Source organism: Melospiza melodia, chromosome 6 (genome assembly GCF_035770615.1).
Source record: "Melospiza melodia melodia isolate bMelMel2 chromosome 6, bMelMel2.pri, whole genome shotgun sequence".
Lineage (NCBI taxonomy): Eukaryota > Metazoa > Chordata > Aves > Passeriformes > Passerellidae > Melospiza > Melospiza melodia.
The window spans coordinates 33,398,835-33,426,010 of record NC_086199.1 but is presented as its reverse complement, the minus strand read 5'-3'; positions in this window follow the sequence as shown (position 1 = coordinate 33,426,010).

The window sequence follows — 27,176 nt, the reverse complement described above, 5'->3', positions numbered from 1 at the left end:
CCTGCCTATCGTAGCTTTTCAGTACCTAGCCGGTCACTCCAAGCCATAGGCCCCCAGAGAAAAACCTCGGCCCGTTTCCCTGGCAAACAAAAGTAAGCTGCCCCGCTTCTGGATGGCAGATTGCAGGAACCACTTGGTACTATCAAACCAGCCCAACTTGGCACTGGTGCCACCTTGGGTCTGGGAACCATCCTGCGTATCGTGGATTCTAAGGAGCCAGCCGGTCACTCCCAGCCACAGGCCACCAAACACAAACAACGGCGCTTTTCCCTGGAAAACAAAACTCGCCTGCCAACATTTTGATGGCAGATTGCAGGAGCCACTTGGTACTATCAAACCAGCCCAACTTGGCACTGGTGCCACCATGGGTCTGGTCACCATCCTGCCTATCGTAGCTTTTCAGGAGCCAGCCGGTCACTCCCAGCCATAGGCCCCCAGACACAAACCTCGGCCCGTTTCCCTGGCAAACAAAAGTAAGCTACCCCGCTTCTGGATGGCAGATTGCAGGACGCACTTGGTAGTATCAAACCAGCCCGACTTGGCACTGGTGCCACCTCAGGTCTGGGAACCATGCTGCGTATCGTGGATTCTAATTAGCCATCTGGCCACTCCCACCCACAGGCCCCCAAACAAAATCAACGGCGCTTTTCCCTGGAAAACAAACCTCGCCTGCCAAATTTTGATGGCAGATTGCAGGAGCCACTTGGTACTATCAAACCAGCCCAACTTGACACTGGTGCCACCATGGGTCTGGTCACCATCCTGCCTATCGTAGCTTTTCAGGAGCCAGCCGGTCACTCCCAGCCATAGGCTCCCAGACAAAAACCTTGGCCCGTTTCCCTGGCAAACAAAAGTAAGTTATCCCGCTTCTGGATGGCAGATTGCAGGAGCCACTTTTCACCATCAAACCAGCCCGACTTGGCACTGGTGCCACCTCAGGTCTGGGAACCATCCTGCGTATCGTTCATTGTAAGGATCCAGCCGGCCACTCCAGCCACAGGCCCCCAGACACAAACAACGGCGCTTTTCCCTGGAAAACAAAACTCGCCTGCCAACTTTTTGATGGCAGATTGCAGGAGCCACTTGCTGCTATCAAATCAGCCCAACTTGGCACTGGTGCCACCATGGGTCTGGTCACCATCCTGCCTATCGTAGCTTTTCAGGAGCCAGCCGGTCACTCCCAGCCATAGGCCCCCAGACAAAAAACTCGGCCCGTTTCCCTGGCAAACAAAAGTAAGCTACCCCGCTTCTGGATGGCAGATTGCAGGAGCCACTTTGCACCATCAAACTAGCCCGACTTGGCACTGGTGCCACCTCTGGTCTGGGAACCATCCTGCGTATCGTGGATTCTAAGGAGCCAGCCGGCCACTCACACCCACAGGCCCCCAAACACAAACAACGGCACTTTTCCCTGGAAAACAAAACTCGCCTGCCAACTTTTTGATGGCAGATTGCAGGAGCCACTTGGTACTATCAAACCAGCCTAACTTGGCACTGGTGCCACCATGGGTCTGGTCACCATCCTGCCTATCGTAGCTTTTCAGGAGCCAGCCGGTCACTCCCAGCCATAGGCCCCCAGACAAAAACCTCGGCCCGTTTCCCTGGCAAACAAAAGTAAGTTATCCCGCTTCTGGATGGCAGATTGCAGGAGCCACTTTTCACGATCAAACCAGCCCGACTTGGCACTGGTGCCACCTCTGGTCTGGGAACCATCCTGCGTATCGTGGATTCTAAGGAGCCAGCCGGCCACTCCCAGCCACAGGCCCCCAAACACAAACAACGGCGCTTTTCCCTGGAAAACAAAACTCGCCTGCCAACTTTTTGATGGCAGATTGCAGGAGCCACTTGGTACTATCAAACCAGCCCAACTTGGCACTGGTGCCACCATGGGTCTGGTCACCATCCTGCCTATCGTAGCTTTTCAGGAGCCAGCCGGTCACTCCCAGCCATAGGCCCTGAGACACAAACATCGGCCCGTTTCCCTGGCAAACAAAAGTCAGCTGCCCCGCTTCTTGATGGCAGATTGCAGGACGCACTTGGTAGTATCAAACCAGCCCGACTTGGCACTGGTGCCACCTCAGGTCTGGGAACCATGCTGCGTATCGTGGATTCTAATTAGCCATCTGGCCACTCCCAGCCACAGGCCCCCAAACAAAAACAACGGCGCTTTTCCCTGGAAAACAAACCTCGCCTGCCAACTTTTTGATGGCAGATTGCCGGAGCCACTTGGTACTATCAAACCAGCCCAACTTGACACTGGTGCCACCATGGGTCTGGTCACCATCCTGCCTATCGTAGCTTTTCAGGAGCCAGCCGGTCACTCCCAGCCATAGGCCCCCAGACAAAAACCTTGGCCCGTTTCCCTGGCAAACAAAAGTAAGTTATCCCGCTTCTGGATGGCAGAGTGCAGGAGCCACTTTTCACCATCAAACCAGCCCGACTTGGCACTGGTGCCACCTCAGGTCTGGGAACCATCCTGCGTATCGTGGATTCTAAGGAGCCAGCCGGCCACTCCCAGCCCCAGGCCCCCAAACACAAACCACAGCGCTTTTCCCTGGAAAACAAAACTCGCCTGCCAATATTTTGATGGCAGATTGCAGGAGCCACTTGGTACTATCAAATCAGCCCTACTTGGCACTGGTGCCACCATGGATCTGGTTACCATCCTGCCTATCGTAGCTTTTCAGGACCTAGCCGGTCACTCCAAGCCATAGGCCCCCAGAGAAAAACCTCGGCCCGTTTCCCTGGCAAACAAAAGTAAGCTGCCCCGCTTCTGGATGGCAGATTGCAGGAACCACTTGGTACTATCAAACCAGCCCAACTTGGCACTGGTGCCACCTCAGGTCTGGGAACCATCCTGCGTATCGTGGATTCTAAGGAGCCAGCCGGTCACTCCCAGCCACAGGCCACCAAACACAAACAACGGCGCTTTTCCCTGGAAAACAAAACTCGCCTGCCAACTTTTTGATGGCAGATTGCAGGAGCCACTTGCTACTATCAAACCAGCCCAACTTGGCACTGGTGCCACCATGGGTCTGGTCACCATCCTGCCTATCGTAGCTTTTCAGGACCTAGCCGGTCACTCCAAGCCATAGGCGCCCAGACACAAAGCTCGGCCCGTTTCCCTGGCAAACAAAAGTAAGCTACCCCGCTTCTGGATGGCAGATTGCAGGAGCCACTTTGCACCATCAAACTAGCCCGACTTGGCACTGGTGCCACCTTGGGTCTGGGAACCATCCTGCGTATCGTTCATTGTAAGGAGCCAGCCGGCCACTCCAGCCACAGGCCCCCAGACACAAACAACGGCGCTTTTCCCTGGAAAACAAAACTCGCCTGCCAACATTTTGATGGCAGATTGCAGGAGCCACTTGGTACTATCAAATCAGCCCAACTTGGCACTGGTGCCACCATGGGTCTGGTCACCATCCTGCCTATCGTAGCTTTTCAGGAGCCAGCCGGTCACTCGCAGCCATAGGCCCCCAGACACAAACCTCGGCCCGTTTCCCTGGCAAACAAAAGTAAGCTACCCCGCTTCTGGATGGCAGATTGCAGGAACCAGTTGGTACTATCAAACCAGCCCAACTTGGCACTGGTGCCACCTTGGGTCTGGGAACCATCCTGCGTATCGTGGATTCTAAGCAGCCAGCCGGCCACTCCCTGCCACAGGCCCCCAAACACAAACAACGGCGCTTTTCCCTGGAAAACAAAACTCGCCTGCCCACTTTTTGATGGCGGATTGCAGGAGCCACTTGGTACTATCAAACCAGCCCAACTTGGCACTGGTGCCACCATGGGTCTGGTCACCATCCTGCCTATCGTAGCTTTTCAGGACCTAGCAGGTCACTCCCAGCCATAGGCGCCCAGACACAAATCTCGGCCCGTTTCCCTGGCAAACAAAAGTAAGCTGCCCTGCTTCTGGATGGCAGATTGCCGGAGCCACTTGGTACTATCAAACCAGCCCGACTTGGCACTGGTGCCACCTCTAGTCTGGGAACCATGCTGCGTATCGTGGATTCTAAGGAGCCAGCCGGCCACTCCCAGCCACAGGCCCCCAAACACAAACAACGGCGCTTTTCCCTGGAAAACAAAACTCGCCTGCCAACATTTTGATGGCAGATTGCAGGAGCCACTTGCTACTATCAAATCAGCCCAACTTGGCACTGGTGCCACCATGGGTCTGGTCACCATCCTGCCTATCGTAGCTGTTCAGGCGCCAGCCGGTCACTCCCAGCCATAGGCCCCCAGAGAAAAACCTCGGCCAGTTTCCCTGGCAAACAAAAGTAAGCTGTCCAGCTTCTGGATGGCAGATTTCAGGAGCCACTTTGCACCATCAAACCAGCCCAACTTGGCACTGGTGCCACCTCTGGTCTGGGAACCATGCTGCGTATCGTGGATTCCAATTAACAAGCCGGCCACTCCCAGCCACAGGCCTCCAAACACAAACAACGGCGCTTTTCCCTGGAAAACAAAACTCGCCTGACAACTTTTTGATGGCAGATTGCAGGAGCCACTTGGTACTATCAAACCAGCCCAACTTGGCACTGGTGCCACCATGGGTCTGCTCACCATCCTGCCTATCGTAGCTTTTCAGGAGCCAGCCGGTCACTCCTAGCCATAGGCCCCCAGACAAAAAGCTCGGCCCGTTTCCCTGGCAAACAAAAGTAAGCTGCCCCGCTTCTGGATGGCAGATTGCAGGAGCCACTTTGCACCATCAAACTAGCCAGACTTGGCACTTGTGCCACCTCTGGTCTGGGAACCATGCTGCGTATCGTGGATTCTAAGGAGCCAGCCGGCCACTCCAAGCCACAGGCCCCCAAACACAAACAACGGCGCTTTTCCCTGGAAAACAAAACTCGCCTGCCAAAGTTTGATGGCAGATTGCAGGAGCCACTTGGTACTATCACACCAGCCCAACTTGGCACTGCTGCCACCATGGGTCTGGTCACCATCCTGCCTATCTTAGCTTTTCAGGACCTAGCCTGTCACTCGCAGCCATAGGCCCCCAGACACAAAGCTCGACACGTTTCCCTGGCAAACAAAAGTAAGCTGTCCCGCTTCTGGATGGCAGATTGCAGGAGCCACTTGGTACTATCCAACCAGCCCAACTTGGCACTGGTGCCACCTTGGGTCTGGGAGCCATCCTGCGTATCGTGGATTCTAAGGAGCCAGCCGGCCACTCCCAGCCACAGGCCCCCAAACACAAACAATGGCGCTTTTCCCTGGAATACAAAACCCGCCTGCCAACATTTTGATGGCAGATTGCAGGAGCCACTTGGTACTATCAAATCAGCCCAACTTGGCACTGGTGCCACCATGGGTCTGGTCACCATCCTGCCTATCATAGCTTTTCAGGAGCCAGCCGGTCCCTCTCTGCCATAGGGCCCCAGAGAAAAACCTCGGCCAGTTTCCCTGGCAAACAAAAGTAACCTACCCCGCTTCTGGATGGCAGATTGCAGGAGCCACTTTGCACCATGAAACTAGCCCGACTTGGCACTGGTGCCACCTCAGGTCTGGGAACCATCCTGCGTATCGTGGATTCTAAGGAGCCAGCCGGCCACTCCAGCCACAGGCCCCCAAACACAAACAACGGCGCTTTTCCCTGGAAAACAAAACTCGCCTGCCGACTTTTTGATGGCAGATTGCAGGAGCCACTTGGTACTATCAAATCAGCCCAACTTGGCATTTGTGCCACCATGGGTCTGGTCACCATCCTGCCTATCGTAGCTTTTCAGTACCTAGCCGGTCACTCCCAGCCATAGGCCCCCAGACACAAAGCTCGGCCCGTTTCCCTGGCAAACAAAAGCAAGCTGCCCCGCTTCTGGATGGCAGATTGCAGGAGCCACTTTGCACCATCAAACTAGCCCGACTCGGCACTGGTGCCACCTCAGGTCTGGGAACCATGCTGCGTATCGTGGATTCTAATTAGCCATCCGGCCACTCACACCCAGAGGCCCCCAAACAAAAACAACGGCGCTTTTCCCTGGAAAACAAAACTCGCCTGCCAACTTTTGATGGCAGATTGCCGGAGCCACTTGGTACTATCAAACCAGCCCAACTTGACACTGGTGCCACCATGGGTCTGGTCACCATCCTGCCTATCGTAGCTTTTCAGGAGCCAGCCGGTCACTGCCAGCCATAGGTCTCCAGACACAAACCTCGGCCCGTTTCCCTGGCAAACAAAAGTCAGCTGCCCCGCTTCTTGATGGCAGATTGCAGGACGCACTTGGTAGTATCAAACCAGCCCGACTTGGCACTGGTGCCACCTCAGGTCTGGGAACCATGCTGCGTATCGTGGATTCTAAGGAGCCAGCCGGCCACTCACACCCACAGGCCCCCAAACACAAACAACGGCACTTTTCCCTGGAAAACAAAACTCGCCTGCCAACTTTTTGATGGCAGATTGCAGGAGCCACTTGGTACTATCAAACCAGCCCGTCTTGGCACTGGTGCCACCATGGGTCTGGTCACCATCCTGCCTATCGTAGCTTTTCAGGAGCCAGCCGGTCACTCCCAGCCATAGGCCCCCAGACAAAAACCTCGGCCCGTTTCCCTGGCAAACAAAAGTAAGTTATCCCGCTTCTGGATGGCAGATTGCAGGAGCCACTTTTCACGATCAAACCAGCCCGACTTGGCACTGGTGCCACCTCTGGTCTGGGAACCATCCTGCGTATCGTGGATTCTAAGGAGCCAGCCGGCCACTCCCAGCCACAGGCCCCCAAACACAAACAACGGCGCTTTTCCCTGGATAACAAACTCGCCTGCCAACTTTTTGATGGCAGATTGCAGGAGCCACTTGGTACTATCAAACCAGCCCAACTTGGCACTGGTGCCACCATGGGTCTGGTCACCATCCTGCCTATCGTAGCTTTTCAGGAGCCAGCCGGTCACTCCCAGCCATAGGCCCTGAGACACAAACATCGGCCCGTTTCCCTGGCAAACAAAAGTCAGCTGCCCCGCTTCTTGATGGCAGATTGCAGGACGCACTTGGTAGTATCAAACCAGCCCGACTTGGCACTGGTGCCACCTCAGGTCTGGGAACCATGCTGCGTATCGTGGATTCTAATTAGCCATCTGGCCACTCCCAGCCACAGGCCCCCAAACAAAAACAACGGCGCTTTTCCCTGGAAAACAAACCTCGCCTGCCAACTTTTTGATGGCAGATTGCCGGAGCCACTTGGTACTATCAAACCAGCCCAACTTGGCACTGGTGCCACCATGGGTCTGCTCACCATCCTGCCTATCGTAGCTTTTCAGGAGCCAGCCGGTCACTCCCAGCCATAGGCCCCCAGACAAAAACCTTGGCCCGTTTCCCTGGCAAACAAAAGTAAGTTATCCCGCTTCTGGATGGCAGAGTGCAGGAGCCACTTTTCACCATCAAACCAGCCCGACTTGGCACTGGTGCCACCTCAGGTCTGGGAACCATCCTGCGTATCGTGGATTCTAAGGAGCCAGCCAGCCACTCCCAGCCCCAGGCCCCCAAACACAAACCACAGCGCTTTTCCCTGGAAAACAAAACTCGCCTGCCAATATTTTGATGGCAGATTGCAGGAGCCACTTGGTACTATCAAATCAGCCCTACTTGGCACTGGTGCCACCATGGATCTGGTTACCATCCTGCCTATCGTAGCTTTTCAGGACCTAGCCGGTCACTCCAAGCCATAGGCCCCCAGAGAAAAACCTCGGCCCGTTTCCCTGGCAAACAAAAGTAAGCTGCCCCGCTTCTGGATGGCAGATTGCAGGAACCACTTGGTACTATCAAACCAGCCCAACTTGGCACTGGTGCCACCTCAGGTCTGGGAACCATCCTGCGTATCGTGGATTCTAAGGAGCCAGCCGGTCACTCCCAGCCACAGGCCACCAAACACAAACAACGGCGCTTTTCCCTGGAAAACAAAACTCGCCTGCCAACTTTTGATGGCAGATTGCCGGAGCCACTTGGTACTATCAAACCAGCCCAACTTGACACTGGTGCCACCATGGGTCTGGTCACCATCCTGCCTATCGTAGCTTTTCAGGAGCCAGCCGGTCACTCCCAGCCATAGGTCCCCAGACACAAACCTCGGCCCGTTTCCCTGGCAAACAAAAGTCAGCTGCCCCGCTTCTTGATGGCAGATTGCAGGACGCACTTGGTAGTATCAAACCAGCCCGACTTGGCACTGGTGCCACCTCAGGTCTGGGAACCATGCTGCGTATCGTGGATTCTAAGGAGCCAGCCGGCCACTCACACCCACAGGCCCCCAAACACAAACAACGGCACTTTTCCCTGGAAAACAAAACTCGCCTGCCAACTTTTTGATGGCAGATTGCAGGAGCCACTTGGTACTATCAAACCAGCCTAACTTGGCACTGGTGCCACCATGGGTCTGGTCACCATCCTGCCTATCGTAGCTTTTCAGGAGCCAGCCGGTCACTCCCAGCCATAGGCCCCCAGACAAAAACCTCGGCCCGTTTCCCTGGCAAACAAAAGTAAGTTATCCCGCTTCTGGATGGCAGATTGCAGGAGCCACTTTTCACGGTCAAACCAGCCCGACTTGGCACTGGTGCCACCTCTGGTCTGGGAACCATCCTGCGTATCGTGGATTCTAAGGAGCCAGCCGGCCACTCCCAGCCACAGGCCCCCAAACACAAACAACGGCGCTTTTCCCTGGATAACAAACTCGCCTGCCAACTTTTTGATGGCAGATTGCAGGAGCCACTTGGTACTATCAAACCAGCCCAACTTGGCACTGGTGCCACCATGGGTCTGGTCACCATCCTGCCTATCGTAGCTTTTCAGGAGCCAGCCGGTCACTCCCAGCCATAGGCCCTGAGACACAAACATCGGCCCGTTTCCCTGGCAAACAAAAGTCAGCTGCCCCGCTTCTTGATGGCAGATTGCAGGACGCACTTGGTAGTATCAAACCAGCCCGACTTGGCACTGGTGCCACCTCAGGTCTGGGAACCATGCTGCGTATCGTGGATTCTAATTAGCCATCTGGCCACTCCCAGCCACAGGCCCCCAAACAAAAACAACGGCGCTTTTCCCTGGAAAACAAACCTCGCCTGCCAACTTTTTGATGGCAGATTGCCGGAGCCACTTGGTACTATCAAACCAGCCCAACTTGACACTGGTGCCACCATGGGTCTGGTCACCATCCTGCCTATCGTAGCTTTTCAGGAGCCAGCCGGTCACTCCCAGCCATAGGCCCCCAGACAAAAACCTTGGCCCGTTTCCCTGGCAAACAAAAGTAAGTTATCCCGCTTCTGGATGGCAGAGTGCAGGAGCCACTTTTCACCATCAAACCAGCCCGACTTGGCACTGGTGCCACCTCAGGTCTGGGAACCATCCTGCGTATCGTGGATTCTAAGGAGCCAGCCGGCCACTCCCAGCCCCAGGCCCCCAAACACAAACCACAGCGCTTTTCCCTGGAAAACAAAACTCGCCTGCCAATATTTTGATGGCAGATTGCAGGAGCCACTTGGTACTATCAAATCAGCCCTACTTGGCACTGGTGCCACCATGGATCTGGTTACCATCCTGCCTATCGTAGCTTTTCAGGACCTAGCCGGTCACTCCAAGCCATAGGCCCCCAGAGAAAAACCTCGGCCCGTTTCCCTGGCAAACAAAAGTAAGCTGCCCCGCTTCTGGATGGCAGATTGCAGGAACCACTTGGTACTATCAAACCAGCCCAACTTGGCACTGGTGCCACCTCAGGTCTGGGAACCATCCTGCGTATCGTGGATTCTAAGGAGCCAGCCGGTCACTCCCAGCCACAGGCCACCAAACACAAACAACGGCGCTTTTCCCTGGAAAACAAAACTCGCCTGCCAACTTTTTGATGGCAGATTGCAGGAGCCACTTGCTACTATCAAACCAGCCCAACTTGGCACTGGTGCCACCATGGGTCTGGTCACCATCCTGCCTATCGTAGCTTTTCAGGAGCCAGCCGGTCACTCCCAGCCATAGGCCCTGAGACACAAACATCGGCCTGTTTCCCTGGCAAACAAAAGTCAGCTGCCCCGCTTCTTGATGGCAGATTGCAGGACGCACTTGGTAGTATCAAACCAGCCCGACTTGGCACTGGTGCCACCTCAGGTCTGGGAACCATGCTGCGTATCGTGGATTCTAATTAGCCATCTGGCCACTCCCAGCCACAGGCCCCCAAACAAAAACAACGGCGCTTTTCCCTGGAAAACAAACCTCGCCTGCCAACTTTTTGATGGCAGATTGCCGGAGCCACTTGGTACTATCAAACCAGCCCAACTTGACACTGGTGCCACCATGGGTCTGGTCACCATCCTGCCTATCGTAGCTTTTCAGGAGCCAGCCGGTCACTCCCAGCCATAGGCCCCCAGACAAAAACCTTGGCCCGTTTCCCTGGCAAACAAAAGTAAGTTATCCCGCTTCTGGATGGCAGAGTGCAGGAGCCACTTTTCACCATCAAACCAGCCCGACTTGGCACTGGTGCCACCTCAGGTCTGGGAACCATCCTGCGTATCGTGGATTCTAAGGAGCCAGCCGGCCACTCCCAGCCCCAGGCCCCCAAACACAAACCACAGCGCTTTTCCCTGGAAAACAAAACTCGCCTGCCAATATTTTGAGGGCAGATTGCAGGAGCCACTTGGTACTATCAAATCAGCCCTACTTGGCACTGGTGCCACCATGGATCTGGTTACCATCCTGCCTATCGTAGCTTTTCAGGACCTAGCCGGTCACTCCAAGCCATAGGCCCCCAGAGAAAAACCTCGGCCCGTTTCCCCGGCAAACAAAAGTAAGCTGCCCCGCTTCTGGATGGCAGATTGCAGGAACCACTTGGTACTATCAAACCAGCCCAACTTGGCACTGGTGCCACCTCAGGTCTGGGAACCATCCTGCGTATCGTGGATTCTAAGGAGCCAGCCGGTCACTCCCAGCCACAGGCCACCAAACACAAACAACGGCGCTTTTCCCTGGAAAACAAAACTCGCCTGCCAACTTTTTGATGGCAGATTGCAGGAGCCACTTGCTACTATCAAACCAGCCCAACTTGGCACTGGTGCCACCATGGGTCTGGTCACCATCCTGCCTATCGTAGCTTTTCAGGACCTAGCCGGTCACTCCAAGCCATAGGCGCCCAGACACAAAGCTCGGCCCGTTTCCCTGGCAAACAAAAGTAAGTTATCCCGCTTCTGGATGGCAGAGTGCAGGAGCCACTTTTCACCATCAAACCAGCCCGACTTGGCACTGGTGCCACCTCAGGTCTGGGAACCATCCTGCGTATCGTGGATTCTAAGGAGCCAGCCGGCCACTCCCAGCCCCAGGCCCCCAAACACAAACCACAGCGCTTTTCCCTGGAAAACAAAACTCGCCTGCCAATATTTTGATGGCAGATTGCAGGAGCCACTTGGTACTATCAAATCAGCCCTACTTGGCACTGGTGCCACCATGGATCTGGTTACCATCCTGCCTATCGTAGCTTTTCAGGACCTAGCCGGTCACTCCAAGCCATAGGCCCCCAGAGAAAAACCTCGGCCCGTTTCCCTGGCAAACAAAAGTAAGCTGCCCCGCTTCTGGATGGCAGATTGCAGGAACCACTTGGTACTATCAAACCAGCCCAACTTGGCACTGGTGCCACCTCAGGTCTGGGAACCATCCTGCGTATCGTGGATTCTAAGGAGCCAGCCGGCCACTCACACCCACAGGCCCCCAAACACAAACAACGGCACTTTTCCCTGGAAAACAAAACTCGCCTGCCAACTTTTTGATGGCAGATTGCAGGAGCCACTTGGTACTATCAAACCAGCCTAACTTGGCACTGGTGCCACCATGGGTCTGGTCACCATCCTGCCTATCGTAGCTTTTCAGGAGCCAGCCGGTCACTCCCAGCCATAGGCCCCCAGACAAAAACCTCGGCCCGTTTCCCTGGCAAACAAAAGTAAGTTATCCCGCTTCTGGATGGCAGATTGCAGGAGCCACTTTTCACGATCAAACCAGCCCGACTTGGCACTGGTGCCACCTCTGGTCTGGGAACCATCCTGCGTATCGTGGATTCTAAGGAGCCAGCCGGCCACTCCCAGCCACAGGCCCCCAAACACAAACAATGGCGCTTTTCCCTGGAATACAAAACCCGCCTGCCAACATTTTGATGGCAGATTGCAGGAGCCACTTGGTACTATCAAACCAGCCCAACTTGGCACTGGTGCCACCATGGGTCTGGTCACCATCCTGCCTATCATAGCTTTTCAGGAGCCAGCCGGTCCCTCTCTGCCATAGGGCCCCAGAGAAAAACCTCGGCCAGTTTCCCTGGCAAACAAAAGTAACCTACCCCGCTTCTGGATGGCAGATTGCAGGAGCCACTTTGCACCATGAAACTAGCCCGACTTGGCACTGGTGCCACCTCAGGTCTGGGAACCATCCTGCGTATCGTGGATTCTAAGGAGCCAGCCGGCCACTCCAGCCACAGGCCCCCAGACACAAACAACGGCGCTTTTCCCTGGAAAACAAAACTCGCCTGCCGACTTTTTGATGGCAGATTGCAGGAGCCACTTGGTACTATCAAATCAGCCCAACTTGGCATTTGTGCCACCATGGGTCTGGTCACCATCCTGCCTATCGTAGCTTTTCAGTACCTAGCCGGTCACTCCCAGCCATAGGCCCCCAGACACAAAGCTCGGCCCGTTTCCCTGGCAAACAAAAGCAAGCTGCCCCGCTTCTGGATGGCAGATTGCAGGAGCCACTTTGCACCATCAAACTAGCCCGACTCGGCACTGGTGCCACCTCAGGTCTGGGAACCATGCTGCGTATCGTGGATTCTAATTAGCCATCCGGCCACTCACACCCAGAGGCCCCCAAACAAAAACAACGGCGCTTTTCCCTGGAAAACAAAACTCGCCTGCCAACTTTTGATGGCAGATTGCCGGAGCCACTTGGTACTATCAAACCAGCCCAACTTGACACTGGTGCCACCATGGGTCTGGTCACCATCCTGCCTATCGTAGCTTTTCAGGAGCCAGCCGGTCACTGCCAGCCATAGGTCTCCAGACACAAACCTCGGCCCGTTTCCCTGGCAAACAAAAGTCAGCTGCCCCGCTTCTTGATGGCAGATTGCAGGACGCACTTGGTAGTATCAAACCAGCCCGACTTGGCACTGGTGCCACCTCAGGTCTGGGAACCATGCTGCGTATCGTGGATTCTAAGGAGCCAGCCGGCCACTCACACCCACAGGCCCCCAAACACAAACAACGGCACTTTTCCCTGGAAAACAAAACTCGCCTGCCAACTTTTTGATGGCAGATTGCAGGAGCCACTTGGTACTATCAAACCAGCCCGTCTTGGCACTGGTGCCACCATGGGTCTGGTCACCATCCTGCCTATCGTAGCTTTTCAGGAGCCAGCCGGTCACTCCCAGCCATAGGCCCCCAGACAAAAACCTCGGCCCGTTTCCCTGGCAAACAAAAGTAAGTTATCCCGCTTCTGGATGGCAGATTGCAGGAGCCACTTTTCACGATCAAACCAGCCCGACTTGGCACTGGTGCCACCTCTGGTCTGGGAACCATCCTGCGTATCGTGGATTCTAAGGAGCCAGCCGGCCACTCCCAGCCACAGGCCCCCAAACACAAACAACGGCGCTTTTCCCTGGATAACAAACTCGCCTGCCAACTTTTTGATGGCAGATTGCAGGAGCCACTTGGTACTATCAAACCAGCCCAACTTGGCACTGGTGCCACCATGGGTCTGGTCACCATCCTGCCTATCGTAGCTTTTCAGGAGCCAGCCGGTCACTCCCAGCCATAGGCCCTGAGACACAAACATCGGCCCGTTTCCCTGGCAAACAAAAGTCAGCTGCCCCGCTTCTTGATGGTAGATTGCAGGACGCACTTGGTAGTATCAAACCAGCCCGACTTGGCACTGGTGCCACCTCAGGTCTGGGAACCATGCTGCGTATCGTGGATTCTAATTAGCCATCTGGCCACTCACACCCAGAGGCCCCCAAACAAAAACAACGGCGCTTTTCCCTGGAAAACAAACCTCGCCTGCCAACATTTTGATGGCAGATTGCCGGAGCCACTTGGTACTATCAAACCAGCCCAACTTGACACTGGTGCCACCATGGGTCTGGTCACCATCCTGCCTATCGTAGCTTTTCAGGAGCCAGCCGGTCACTCCCAGCCATAGGCCCCCAGACAAAAACCTTGGCCCGTTTCCCTGGCAAACAAAAGTAAGTTATCCCGCTTCTGGATGGCAGAGTGCAGGAGCCACTTTTCACCATCAAACCAGCCCGACTTGGCACTGGTGCCACCTCTGGTCTGGGAACCATCCTGCGTATCGTGGATTCTAAGGAGCCAGCCGGCCACTCCCAGCCCCAGGCCCCCAAACACAAACCACAGCGCTTTTCCCTGGAAAACAAAACTCGCCTGCCAATATTTTGATGGCAGATTGCAGGAGCCACTTGGTACTATCAAATCAGCCCTACTTGGCACTGGTGCCACCATGGATCTGGTTACCATCCTGCCTATCGTAGCTTTTCAGGACCTAGCCGGTCACTCCAAGCCATAGGCCCCCAGAGAAAAACCTCGGCCCGTTTCCCTGGCAAACAAAAGTAAGCTGCCCCGCTTCTGGATGGCAGATTGCAGGAACCACTTGGTACTATCAAACCAGCCCAACTTGGCACTGGTGCCACCTCAGGTCTGGGAACCATCCTGCGTATCGTGGATTCTAAGGAGCCAGCCGGTCACTCCCAGCCACAGGCCACCAAACACAAACAACGGCGCTTTTCCCTGGAAAACAAAACTCGCCTGCCAACTTTTGATGGCAGATTGCCGGAGCCACTTGGTACTATCAAACCAGCCCAACTTGACACTGGTGCCACCATGGGTCTGGTCACCATCCTGCCTATCGTAGCTTTTCAGGAGCCAGCCGGTCACTCCCAGCCATAGGTCCCCAGACACAAACCTCGGCCCGTTTCCCTGGCAAACAAAAGTAAGCTGCCCCGCTTCTTGATGGCAGATTGCAGGACGCACTTGGTAGTATCAAACCAGCCCGACTTGGCACTGGTGCCACCTCAGGTCTGGGAACCATGCTGCGTATCGTGGATTCTAAGGAGCCAGCCGGCCACTCACACCCACAGGCCCCCAAACACAAACAACGGCACTTTTCCCTGGAAAACAAAACTCGCCTGCCAACTTTTTGATGGCAGATTGCAGGAGCCACTTGGTACTATCAAACCAGCCTAACTTGGCACTGGTGCCACCATGGGTCTGGTCACCATCCTGCCTATCGTAGCTTTTCAGGAGCCAGCCGGTCACTCCCAGCCATAGGCCCCCAGACAAAAACCTCGGCCCGTTTCCCTGGCAAACAAAAGTAAGTTATCCCGCTTCTGGATGGCAGATTGCAGGAGCCACTTTTCACGGTCAAACCAGCCCGACTTGGCACTGGTGCCACCTCTGGTCTGGGAACCATCCTGCGTATCGTGGATTCTAAGGAGCCAGCCGGCCACTCCCAGCCACAGGCCCCCAAACACAAACAACGGCGCTTTTCCCTGGATAACAAACTCGCCTGCCAACTTTTTGATGGCAGATTGCAGGAGCCACTTGGTACTATCAAACCAGCCCAACTTGGCACTGGTGCCACCATGGGTCTGGTCACCATCCTGCCTATCGTAGCTTTTCAGGAGCCAGCCGGTCACTCCCAGCCATAGGCCCTGAGACACAAACATCGGCCCGTTTCCCTGGCAAACAAAAGTCAGCTGCCCCGCTTCTTGATGGCAGATTGCAGGACGCACTTGGTAGTATCAAACCAGCCCGACTTGGCACTGGTGCCACCTCAGGTCTGGGAACCATGCTGCGTATCGTGGATTCTAATTAGCCATCTGGCCACTCCCAGCCACAGGCCCCCAAACAAAAACAACGGCGCTTTTCCCTGGAAAACAAACCTCGCCTGCCAACTTTTTGATGGCAGATTGCCGGAGCCACTTGGTACTATCAAACCAGCCCAACTTGACACTGGTGCCACCATGGGTCTGGTCACCATCCTGCCTATCGTAGCTTTTCAGGAGCCAGCCGGTCACTCCCAGCCATAGGCCCCCAGACAAAAACCTTGGCCCGTTTCCCTGGCAAACAAAAGTAAGTTATCCCGCTTCTGGATGGCAGAGTGCAGGAGCCACTTTTCACCATCAAACCAGCCCGACTTGGCACTGGTGCCACCTCAGGTCTGGGAACCATCCTGCGTATCGTGGATTCTAAGGAGCCAGCCGGCCACTCCCAGCCCCAGGCCCCCAAACACAAACCACAGCGCTTTTCCCTGGAAAACAAAACTCGCCTGCCAATATTTTGATGGCAGATTGCAGGAGCCACTTGGTACTATCAAATCAGCCCTACTTGGCACTGGTGCCACCATGGATCTGGTTACCATCCTGCCTATCGTAGCTTTTCAGGACCTAGCCGGTCACTCCAAGCCATAGGCCCCCAGAGAAAAACCTCGGCCCGTTTCCCTGGCAAACAAAAGTAAGCTGCCCCGCTTCTGGATGGCAGATTGCAGGAACCACTTGGTACTATCAAACCAGCCCAACTTGGCACTGGTGCCACCTCAGGTCTGGGAACCATCCTGCGTATCGTGGATTCTAAGGAGCCAGCCGGTCACTCCCAGCCACAGGCCACCAAACACAAACAACGGCGCTTTTCCCTGGAAAACAAAACTCGCCTGCCAACTTTTTGATGGCAGATTGCAGGAGCCACTTGCTACTATCAAACCAGCCCAACTTGGCACTGGTGCCACCATGGGTCTGGTCACCATCCTGCCTATCGTAGCTTTTCAGGAGCCAGCCGGTCACTCCCAGCCATAGGCCCTGAGACACAAACATCGGCCTGTTTCCCTGGCAAACAAAAGTCAGCTGCCCCGCTTCTTGATGGCAGATTGCAGGACGCACTTGGTAGTATCAAACCAGCCCGACTTGGCACTGGTGCCACCTCAGGTCTGGGAACCATGCTGCGTATCGTGGATTCTAATTAGCCATCTGGCCACTCCCACCCACAGGCCCCCAAACAAAAACAACGGCGCTTTTCCCTGGAAAACAAACCTCGCCTGCCAACTTTTTGATGGCAGATTGCCGGAGCCACTTGGTACTATCAAACCAGCCCAACTTGACACTGGTGCCACCATGGGTCTGGTCACCATCCTGCCTATCGTAGCTTTTCAGGAGCCAGCCGGTCACTCCCAGCCATAGGCCCCCAGACAAAAACCTTGGCCCGTTTCCCTGGCAAACAAAAGTAAGTTATCCCGCTTCTGGATGGCAGAGTGCAGGAGCCACTTTTCACCATCAAACCAGCCCGACTTGGCACTGGTGCCACCTCAGGTCTGGGAACCATCCTGCGTATCGTGGATTCTAAGGAGCCAGCCGGCCACTCCCAGCCCCAGGCCCCCAAACACAAACCACAGCGCTTTTCCCTGGAAAACAAAACTCGCCTGCCAATATTTTGATGGCAGATTGCAGGAGCCACTTGGTACTATCAAATCAGCCCTACTTGGCACTGGTGCCACCATGGATCTGGTTACCATCCTGCCTATCGTAGCTTTTCAGGACCTAGCCGGTCACTCCAAGCCATAGGCCCCCAGAGAAAAACCTCGGCCCGTTTCCCTGGCAAACAAAAGTAAGCTGCCCCGCTTCTGGATGGCAGATTGCAGGAACCACTTGGTACTATCAAACCAGCCCAACTTGGCACTGGTGCCACCTCAGGTCTGGGAACCATCCTGCGTATCGTGGATTCTAAGGAGCCAGCCGGTCACTCCCAGCCACAGGCCACCAAACACAAACAACGGCGCTTTTCCCTGGAAAACAAAACTCGCCTGCCAACTTTTTGATGGCAGATTGCAGGAGCCACTTGCTACTATCAAACCAGCCCAACTTGGCACTGGTGCCACCATGGGTCTGGTCACCATCCTGCCTATCGTAGCTTTTCAGGACCTAGCCGGTCACTCCAAGCCATAGGCGCCCAGACACAAAGCTCGGCCCGTTTCCCTGGCAAACAAAAGTAAGTTATCCCGCTTCTGGATGGCAGAGTGCAGGAGCCACTTTTCACCATCAAACCAGCCCGACTTGGCACTGGTGCCACCTCAGGTCTGGGAACCATCCTGCGTATCGTGGATTCTAAGGAGCCAGCCGGCCACTCCCAGCCCCAGGCCCCCAAACACAAACCACAGCGCTTTTCCCTGGAAAACAAAACTCGCCTGCCAATATTTTGATGGCAGATTGCAGGAGCCACTTGGTACTATCAAATCAGCCCTACTTGGCACTGGTGCCACCATGGATCTGGTTACCATCCTGCCTATCGTAGCTTTTCAGGACCTAGCCGGTCACTCCAAGCCATAGGCCCCCAGAGAAAAACCTCGGCCCGTTTCCCTGGCAAACAAAAGTAAGCTGCCCCGCTTCTGGATGGCAGATTGCAGGAACCACTTGGTACTATCAAACCAGCCCAACTTGGCACTGGTGCCACCTCAGGTCTGGGAACCATCCTGCGTATCGTGGATTCTAAGGAGCCAGCCGGCCACTCACACCCACAGGCCCCCAAACACAAACAACGGCACTTTTCCCTGGAAAACAAAACTCGCCTGCCAACTTTTTGATGGCAGATTGCAGGAGCCACTTGGTACTATCAAACCAGCCTAACTTGGCACTGGTGCCACCATGGGTCTGGTCACCATCCTGCCTATCGTAGCTTTTCAGGAGCCAGCCGGTCACTCCCAGCCATAGGCCCCCAGACAAAAACCTCGGCCCGTTTCCCTGGCAAACAAAAGTAAGTTATCCCGCTTCTGGATGGCAGATTGCAGGAGCCACTTTTCACGATCAAACCAGCCCGACTTGGCACTGGTGCCACCTCTGGTCTGGGAACCATCCTGCGTATCGTGGATTCTAAGGAGCCAGCCGGCCACTCCCAGCCACAGGCCCCCAAACACAAACAACGGCGCTTTTCCCTGGATAACAAACTCGCCTGCCAACTTTTTGATGGCAGATTGCAGGAGCCACTTGGTACTATCAAACCAGCCCAACTTGGCACTGGTGCCACCATGGGTCTGGTCACCATCCTGCCTATCGTAGCTTTTCAGGAGCCAGCCGGTCACTCCCAGCCATAGGCCCTGAGACACAAACATCGGCCCGTTTCCCTGGCAAACAAAAGTCAGCTGCCCCGCTTCTTGATGGCAGATTGCAGGACGCACTTGGTAGTATCAAACCAGCCCGACTTGGCACTGGTGCCACCTCAGGTCTGGGAACCATGCTGCGTATCGTGGATTCTAATTAGCCATCTGGCCACTCCCAGCCACAGGCCCCCAAACAAAAACAACGGCGCTTTTCCCTGGAAAACAAACCTCGCCTGCCAACTTTTTGATGGCAGATTGCCGGAGCCACTTGGTACTATCAAACCAGCCCAACTTGACACTGGTGCCACCATGGGTCTGGTCACCATCCTGCCTATCGTAGCTTTTCAGGACCTAGCCGGTCACTCCAAGCCATAGGCCCCCAGAGAAAAACCTCGGCCCGTTTCCCTGGCAAACAAAAGTAAGCTGCCCCGCTTCTGGATGGCAGATTGCAGGAACCACTTGGTACTATCAAACCAGCCCAACTTGGCACTGGTGCCACCTCAGGTCTGGGAACCATCCTGCGTATCGTGGATTCTAAGGAGCCAGCCGGTCACTCCCAGCCACAGGCCACCAAACACAAACAACGGCGCTTTTCCCTGGAAAACAAAACTCGCCTGCCAACTTTTTGATGGCAGATTGCAGGAGCCACTTGCTACTATCAAACCAGCCCAACTTGGCACTGGTGCCACCATGGGTCTGGTCACCATCCTGCCTATCGTAGCTTTTCAGGACCTAGCCGGTCACTCCAAGCCATAGGCGCCCAGACACAAAGCTCGGCCCGTTTCCCTGGCAAACAAAAGTAAGCTACCCCGCTTCTGGATGGCAGATTGCAGGAGCCACTTTGCACCATCAAACTAGCCCGACTTGGCACTGGTGCCACCTTGGGTCTGGGAACCATCCTGCGTATCGTTCATTGTAAGGAGCCAGCCGGCCACTCCAGCCACAGGCCCCCAGACACAAACAACGGCGCTTTTCCCTGGAAAACAAAACTCGCCTGCCCACTTTTTGATGGCGGATTGCAGGAGCCACTTGGTACTATCAAACCAGCCCAACTTGGCACTGGTGCCACCATGGGTCTGGTCACCATCCTGCCTATCGTAGCTTTTCAGGACCTAGCAGGTCACTCCCAGCCATAGGCGCCCAGACACAAATCTCGGCCCGTATCCCTGGCAAACAAAAGTAAGCTGCCCTGCTTCTGGATGGCAGATTGCCGGAGCCACTTGGTACTATCAAACCAGCCCGACTTGGCACTGGTGCCACCTCTAGTCTGGGAACCATCCCGCGTATCGTGGATTCTAAGGAGCCAGCCGGCCACTCCCAGCCACAGGCCCCCAAACACAAACAACGGCGCTTTTCCCTGGAAAACAAAACTCGCCTGCCAACATTTTGATGGCAGATTGCAGGAGCCACTTGCTACTATCAAATCAGCCCAACTTGGCACTGGTGCCACCATGGGTCTGGTCACCATCCTGCCTATCGTAGCTGTTCAGGCGCCAGCCGGTCACTCCCAGCCATAGGCCCCCAGAGAAAAACCTCGGCCAGTTTCCCTGGCAAACAAAAGTAAGCTGTCCAGCTTCTGGATGGCAGATTTCAGGAGCCACTTTGCACCATCAAACCAGCCCAACTTGGCACTGGTGCCACCTCTGGTCTGGGAACCATGCTGCGTATCGTGGATTCCAATTAACAAGCCGGCCACTCCCAGCCACAGGCCTCCAAACACAAACAACGGCGCTTTTCCCTGGAAAACAAAACTCGCCTGCCAACTTTTGTATGGCAGATTGCAGGAGCCACTTGGTACTATCAAACCAGCCCAACTTGGCACTGGTGCCACCATGGGTCTGCTCACCATCCTGCCTATCGTAGCTTTTCAGGAGCCAGCCGGTCACTCCTAGCCATAGGCCCCCAGACAAAAAGCTCGGCCCGTTTCCCTGGCAAACAAAAGTAAGCTGCCCCGCTTCTGGATGGCAGATTGCAGGAGCCACTTTGCACCATCAAACTAGCCAGACTTGGCACTTGTGCCACCTCTGGTCTGGGAACCATGCTGCGTATCGTGGATTCTAAGGAGCCAGCCGGCCACTCCCAGCCACAGGCCCCCAAACACAAACAACGGCGCTTTTCCCTGGAAAACAAAACTCGCCTGCCAAAGTTTGATGGCAGATTGCAGGAGCCACTTGGTACTATCACACCAGCCCAACTTGGCACTGCTGCCACCATGGGTCTGGTCACCATCCTGCCTATCTTAGCTTTTCAGGACCTAGCCTGTCACTCGCAGCCATAGGCCCCCAGACACAAAGCTCGACACGTTTCCCTGGCAAACAAAAGTAAGCTGTCCCGCTTCTGGATGGCAGATTGCAGGAGCCACTTGGTACTATCCAACCAGCCCAACTTGGCACTGGTGCCACCTTGGGTCTGGGAGCCATCCTGCGTATCGTGGATTCTAAGGAGCCAGCCGGCCACTCCCAGCCACAGGCCCCCAAACACAAACAATGGCGCTTTTCCCTGGAATACAAAACCCGCCTGCCAACATTTTGATGGCAGATTGCAGGAGCCACTTGGTACTATCAAATCAGCCCAACTTGGCACTGGTGCCACCATGGGTCTGGTCACCATCCTGCCTATCATAGCTTTTCAGGAGCCAGCCGGTCCCTCTCTGCCATAGGGCCCCAGAGAAAAACCTCGGCCAGTTTCCCTGGCAAACAAAAGTAACCTACCCCGCTTCTGGATGGCAGATTGCAGGAGCCACTTTGCACCATGAAACTAGCCCGACTTGGCACTGGTGCCACCTCAGGTCTGGGAACCATCCTGCGTATCGTGGATTCTAAGGAGCCAGCCGGCCACTCCAGCCACAGGCCCCCAGACACAAACAACGGCGCTTTTCCCTGGAAAACAAAACTCGCCTGCCGACTTTTTGATGGCAGATTGCAGGAGCCACTTGGTACTATCAAATCAGCCCAACTTGGCATTTGTGCCACCATGGGTCTGGTCACCATCCTGCCTATCGTAGCTTTTCAGTACCTAGCCGGTCACTCCCAGCCATAGGCCCCCAGACACAAAGCTCGGCCCGTTTCCCTGGCAAAAAAAAGCAAGCTGCCCCGCTTCTGGATGGCAGATTGCAGGAGCCACTTTGCACCATCAAACTAGCCCGACTCGGCACTGGTGCCACCTCAGGTCTGGGAACCATGCTGCGTATCGTGGATTCTAATTAGCCATCCGGCCACTCACACCCAGAGGCCCCCAAACAAAAACAACGGCGCTTTTCCCTGGAAAACAAAACTCGCCTGCCAACTTTTGATGGCAGATTGCCGGAGCCACTTGGTACTATCAAACCAGCCCAACTTGACACTGGTGCCACCATGGGTCTGGTCACCATCCTGCCTATCGTAGCTTTTCAGGAGCCAGCCGGTCACTCCCAGCCATAGGTCCCCAGACACAAACCTCGGCCCGTTTCCCTGGCAAACAAAAGTCAGCTGCCCCGCTTCTTGATGGCAGATTGCAGGACGCACTTGGTAGTATCAAACCAGCCCGACTTGGCACTGGTGCCACCTCAGGTCTGGGAACCATCCTGCGTATCGTGGATTCTAATTAGCCATCTGGCCACTCCCAGCCACAGGCCCCCAAACAAAAACAACGGCGCTTTTCCCTGGAAAACAAACCTCGCCTGCCAACTTTTTGATGGCAGATTGCCGGAGCCACTTGGTACTATCAAACCAGCCCAACTTGACACTGGTGCCACCATGGGTCTGGTCACCATCCTGCCTATCGTAGCTTTTCAGGAGCCAGCCGGTCACTCCCAGCCATAGGCCCCCAGACAAAAACCTTGGCCCGTTTCCCTGGCAAACAAAAGTAAGTTATCCCGCTTCTGGATGGCAGATTGCAGGAGCCACTTTTCACCATCAAACCAGCCCGACTTGGCACTGGTGCCACCTCAGGTCTGGGAACCATCCTGCGTATCGTGGATTCTAAGGAGCCAGCCGGCCACTCCCAGCCACAGGCCCCCAAACACAAACCACAGCGCTTTTCCCTGGAAAACAAAACTCGCCTGCCAACTTTTGTATGGCAGATTGCAGGAGCCACTTGGTACTATCAAACCAGCCCTACTTGGCACTGGTGCCACCATGGATCTGGTTACCATCCTGCCTATCGTAGCTTTTCAGGACCTAGGCGGTCACTCCAAGCCATAGGCCCACAGAGAAAAACCTCGGCCCGTTTCCCTGGCAAACAAAAGTAAGCTGCCCCGCATCTGGATGGCAGATTGCAGGAACCACTTGGTACTATCAAACTAGCCCAACTTGGCACTGGTGCCACCTTGAGTCTGGGAACCATCCTGCGTATCGTGGATTCTAAGGAGCCAGCCGGTCACTCCCAGCCACAGGCCACCAAACACAAACAACGGCGCTTTACCCTGGAAAACAAAACTCGCCTGACAACTTTTTGATGGCAGATTGCAGGAGCCACTTGCTACTATCAAACCAGCCCAACTTGGCACTGGTGCCACCATGGGTCTGGTCACCATCCTGCCTATCGTAGCTTTTCAGGAGCCAGCCGGTCCCTCCCTGCCATAGGCCCCCAGAGAAAAACCTCGGCCCGTTTCCCTGGCAAACAAAAGTAAGCTGCCCCGCATCTGGATGGCAGATTGCAGGAACCACTTGGTACTATCAAACCAGCCCAACTTGGCACTGGTGCCACCTTGGGTCTGGGAACCATCCTGCGTATCGTGGATTCTAAGGAGCCAGCCGGTCACTCCCAGCCACAGGCCCCCAGACACAAACAACGGCGCTTTTCCCTGGAAAACAAAACTCGCCTGCCAACTTTTTGATGGCAGATTGCAGGAGCCACTTGCTACTATCAAATCAGCCCAACTTGGCACTGGTGCCACCATGGGTCTGGTCACCATCCTGCCTATCGTAGCTTTTCAGGAGCCAGCCGGTCACTCCCTGCCATAGGACCCCAGACACAAAACTCGGCCCGTTTCCCTGACAAACAAAAGTAAGCTACCCCGCTTCTGGATGGCAGATTGCAGGAGCCACTTTGCACCATCAAACTAACCCGACTTGGCACTGGTGCCACCTCTGGTCTGGGAACCATCCTGCGTATCGTGGATTCTAAGGAGCCAGCCGGCCACTCCCAGCCACAGGCCCCCAGACACAAACAACGGCGCTTTTCCCTGGGAAACAAAACTCGCCTGCCAACTTTTTGATGGCAGATTGCAGGAGCCACTTGGTACTATCAAACCAGCCCAACTTGGCACTGGTGCCTCCATGGGTCTGGTCACCATCCTGCCTATCATAGCTTTTCAGGAGCCAGCCGGTCACTCCCAGCCATAGGCCCCCAGACAAAAACCTCGGCCCGTTTCCCTGGCAAACAAAAGTAAGTTATCCCGCTTCTGGATGGCAGATTGCAGGAGCCACTTTTCACCATCAAACCAGCCCGACTTGGCACTGGTGCCACCTCTGGTCTGGGAACCATCCTGCGTATCGTGGATTCTAAGGAGCCAGCCGGCCACTCCCAGCCACAGGCCCCCAAACACAAACAACGGCGCTTTTCCCTGGATAACAAACTCGCCTGCCAACTTTTTGATGGCAGATTGCAGGAGCCACTTGGTACTATCAAACCAGCCCAACTTGGCACTGGTGCCACCATGGGTCTGGTCACCATCCTGCCTATCGTAGCTTTTCAGGAGCCAGCCGGTCACTCCCAGCCATAGGCCCCCAGACAAAAACCTTGGCCCGTTTCCCTGGCAAACAAAAGTAAGTTATCCCGCTTCTGGATGGCAGAGTGCAGGAGCCACTTTTCACCATCAAACCAGCCCGACTTGGCACTGGTGCCACCTCAGGTCTGGGAACCATCCTGCGTATCGTGGATTCTAAGGAGCCAGCCGGCCACTCCCAGCCCCAGGCCCCCAAACACAAACCACAGCGCTTTTCCCTGGAAAACAAAACTCGCCTGCCAATATTTTGATGGCAGATTGCAGGAGCCACTTGGTACTATCAAATCAGCCCTACTTGGCACTGGTGCCACCATGGATCTGGTTACCATCCTGCCTATCGTAGCTTTTCAGGACCTAGCCGGTCACTCCAAGCCATAGGCCCCCAGAGAAAAACCTCGGCCCGTTTCCCTGGCAAACAAAAGTAAGCTGCCCCGCTTCTGGATGGCAGATTGCAGGAACCACTTGGTACTATCAAACCAGCCCAACTTGGCACTGGTGCCACCTCAGGTCTGGGAACCATCCTGCGTATCGTGGATTCTAAGGAGCCAGCCGGTCACTCCCAGCCACAGGCCACCAAACACAAACAACGGCGCTTTTCCCTGGAAAACAAAACTCGCCTGCCAACTTTTTGATGGCAGATTGCAGGAGCCACTTGGTACTATCAAACCAGCCCAACTTGGCACTGGTGCCACCATGGGTCTGGTCACCATCCTGCCTATCGTAGCTTTTCAGGACCTAGCCGGTCACTCCAAGCCATAGGCGCCCAGACACAAAGCTCGGCCCGTTTCCCTGGCAAACAAAAGTAAGCTACCCCGCTTCTGGATGGCAGATTGCAGGAGCCACTTTGCACCATCAAACTAGCCCGACTTGGCACTGGTGCCACCTTGGGTCTGGGAACCATCCTGCGTATCGTTCATTGTAAGGAGCCAGCCGGCCACTCCAGCCACAGGCCCCCAGACACAAACAACGGCGCTTTTCCCTGGAAAACAAAACTCGCCTGCCAACATTTTGATGGCAGATTGCAGGAGCCACTTGGTACTATCAAATCAGCCCAACTTGGCACTGGTGCCACCATGGGTCTGGTCACCATCCTGCCTATCGTAGCTTTTCAGGAGCCAGCCGGTCACTCGCAGCCATAGGCCCCCAGACACAAACCTCGGCCTGTTTCCCTGGCAAACAAAAGTAAGCTACCCCGCTTCTGGATGGCAGATTGCAGGAACCAGTTGGTACTATCAAACCAGCCCAACTTGGCACTGGTGCCACCTTGGGTCTGGGAACCATCCTGCGTATCGTGGATTCTAAGGAGCCAGCCGGCCACTCCCTGCCACAGGCCCCCAAACACAAACAACGGCGCTTTTCCCTGGAAAACAAAACTCGCCTGCCCACTTTTTGATGGCGGATTGCAGGAGCCACTTGGTACTATCAAACCAGCCCAACTTGGCACTGGTGCCACCATGGGTCTGGTCACCATCCTGCCTATCGTAGCTTTTCAGGACCTAGCAGGTCACTCCCAGCCATAGGCGCCCAGACACAAATCTCGGCCCGTTTCCCTGGCAAACAAAAGTAAGCTGCCCTGCTTCTGGATGGCAGATTGCCGGAGCCACTTGGTACTATCAAACCAGCCCGACTTGGCACTGGTGCCACCTCTAGTCTGGGAACCATGCTGCGTATCGTGGATTCCAATTAACAAGCCGGCCACTCCCAGCCACAGGCCTCCAAACACAAACAACGGCGCTTTTCCCTGGAAAACAAAACTCGCCTGACAACTTTTTGATGGCAGATTGCAGGAGCCACTTGGTACTATCAAACCAGCCCAACTTGGCACTGGTGCCACCATGGGTCTGCTCACCATCCTGCCTATCGTAGCTTTTCAGGAGCCAGCCGGTCACTCCTAGCCATAGGCCCCCAGACAAAAAGCTCGGCCCGTTTCCCTGGCAAACAAAAGTAAGCTGCCCCGCTTCTGGATGGCAGATTGCAGGAGCCACTTTGCACCATCAAACTAGCCAGACTTGGCACTTGTGCCACCTCTGGTCTGGGAACCATGCTGCGTATCGTGGATTCTAAGGAGCCAGCCGGCCACTCCCAGCCACAGGCCCCCAAACACAAACAACGGCGCTTTTCCCTGGAAAACAAAACTCGCCTGCCAAAGTTTGATGGCAGATTGCAGGAGCCACTTGGTACTATCACACCAGCCCAACTTGGCACTGCTGCCACCATGGGTCTGGTCACCATCCTGCCTATCTTAGCTTTTCAGGACCTAGCCTGTCACTCGCAGCCATAGGCCCCCAGACACAAAGCTCGACACGTTTCCCTGGCAAACAAAAGTAAGCTGTCCCGCTTCTGGATGGCAGATTGCAGGAGCCACTTGGTACTATCCAA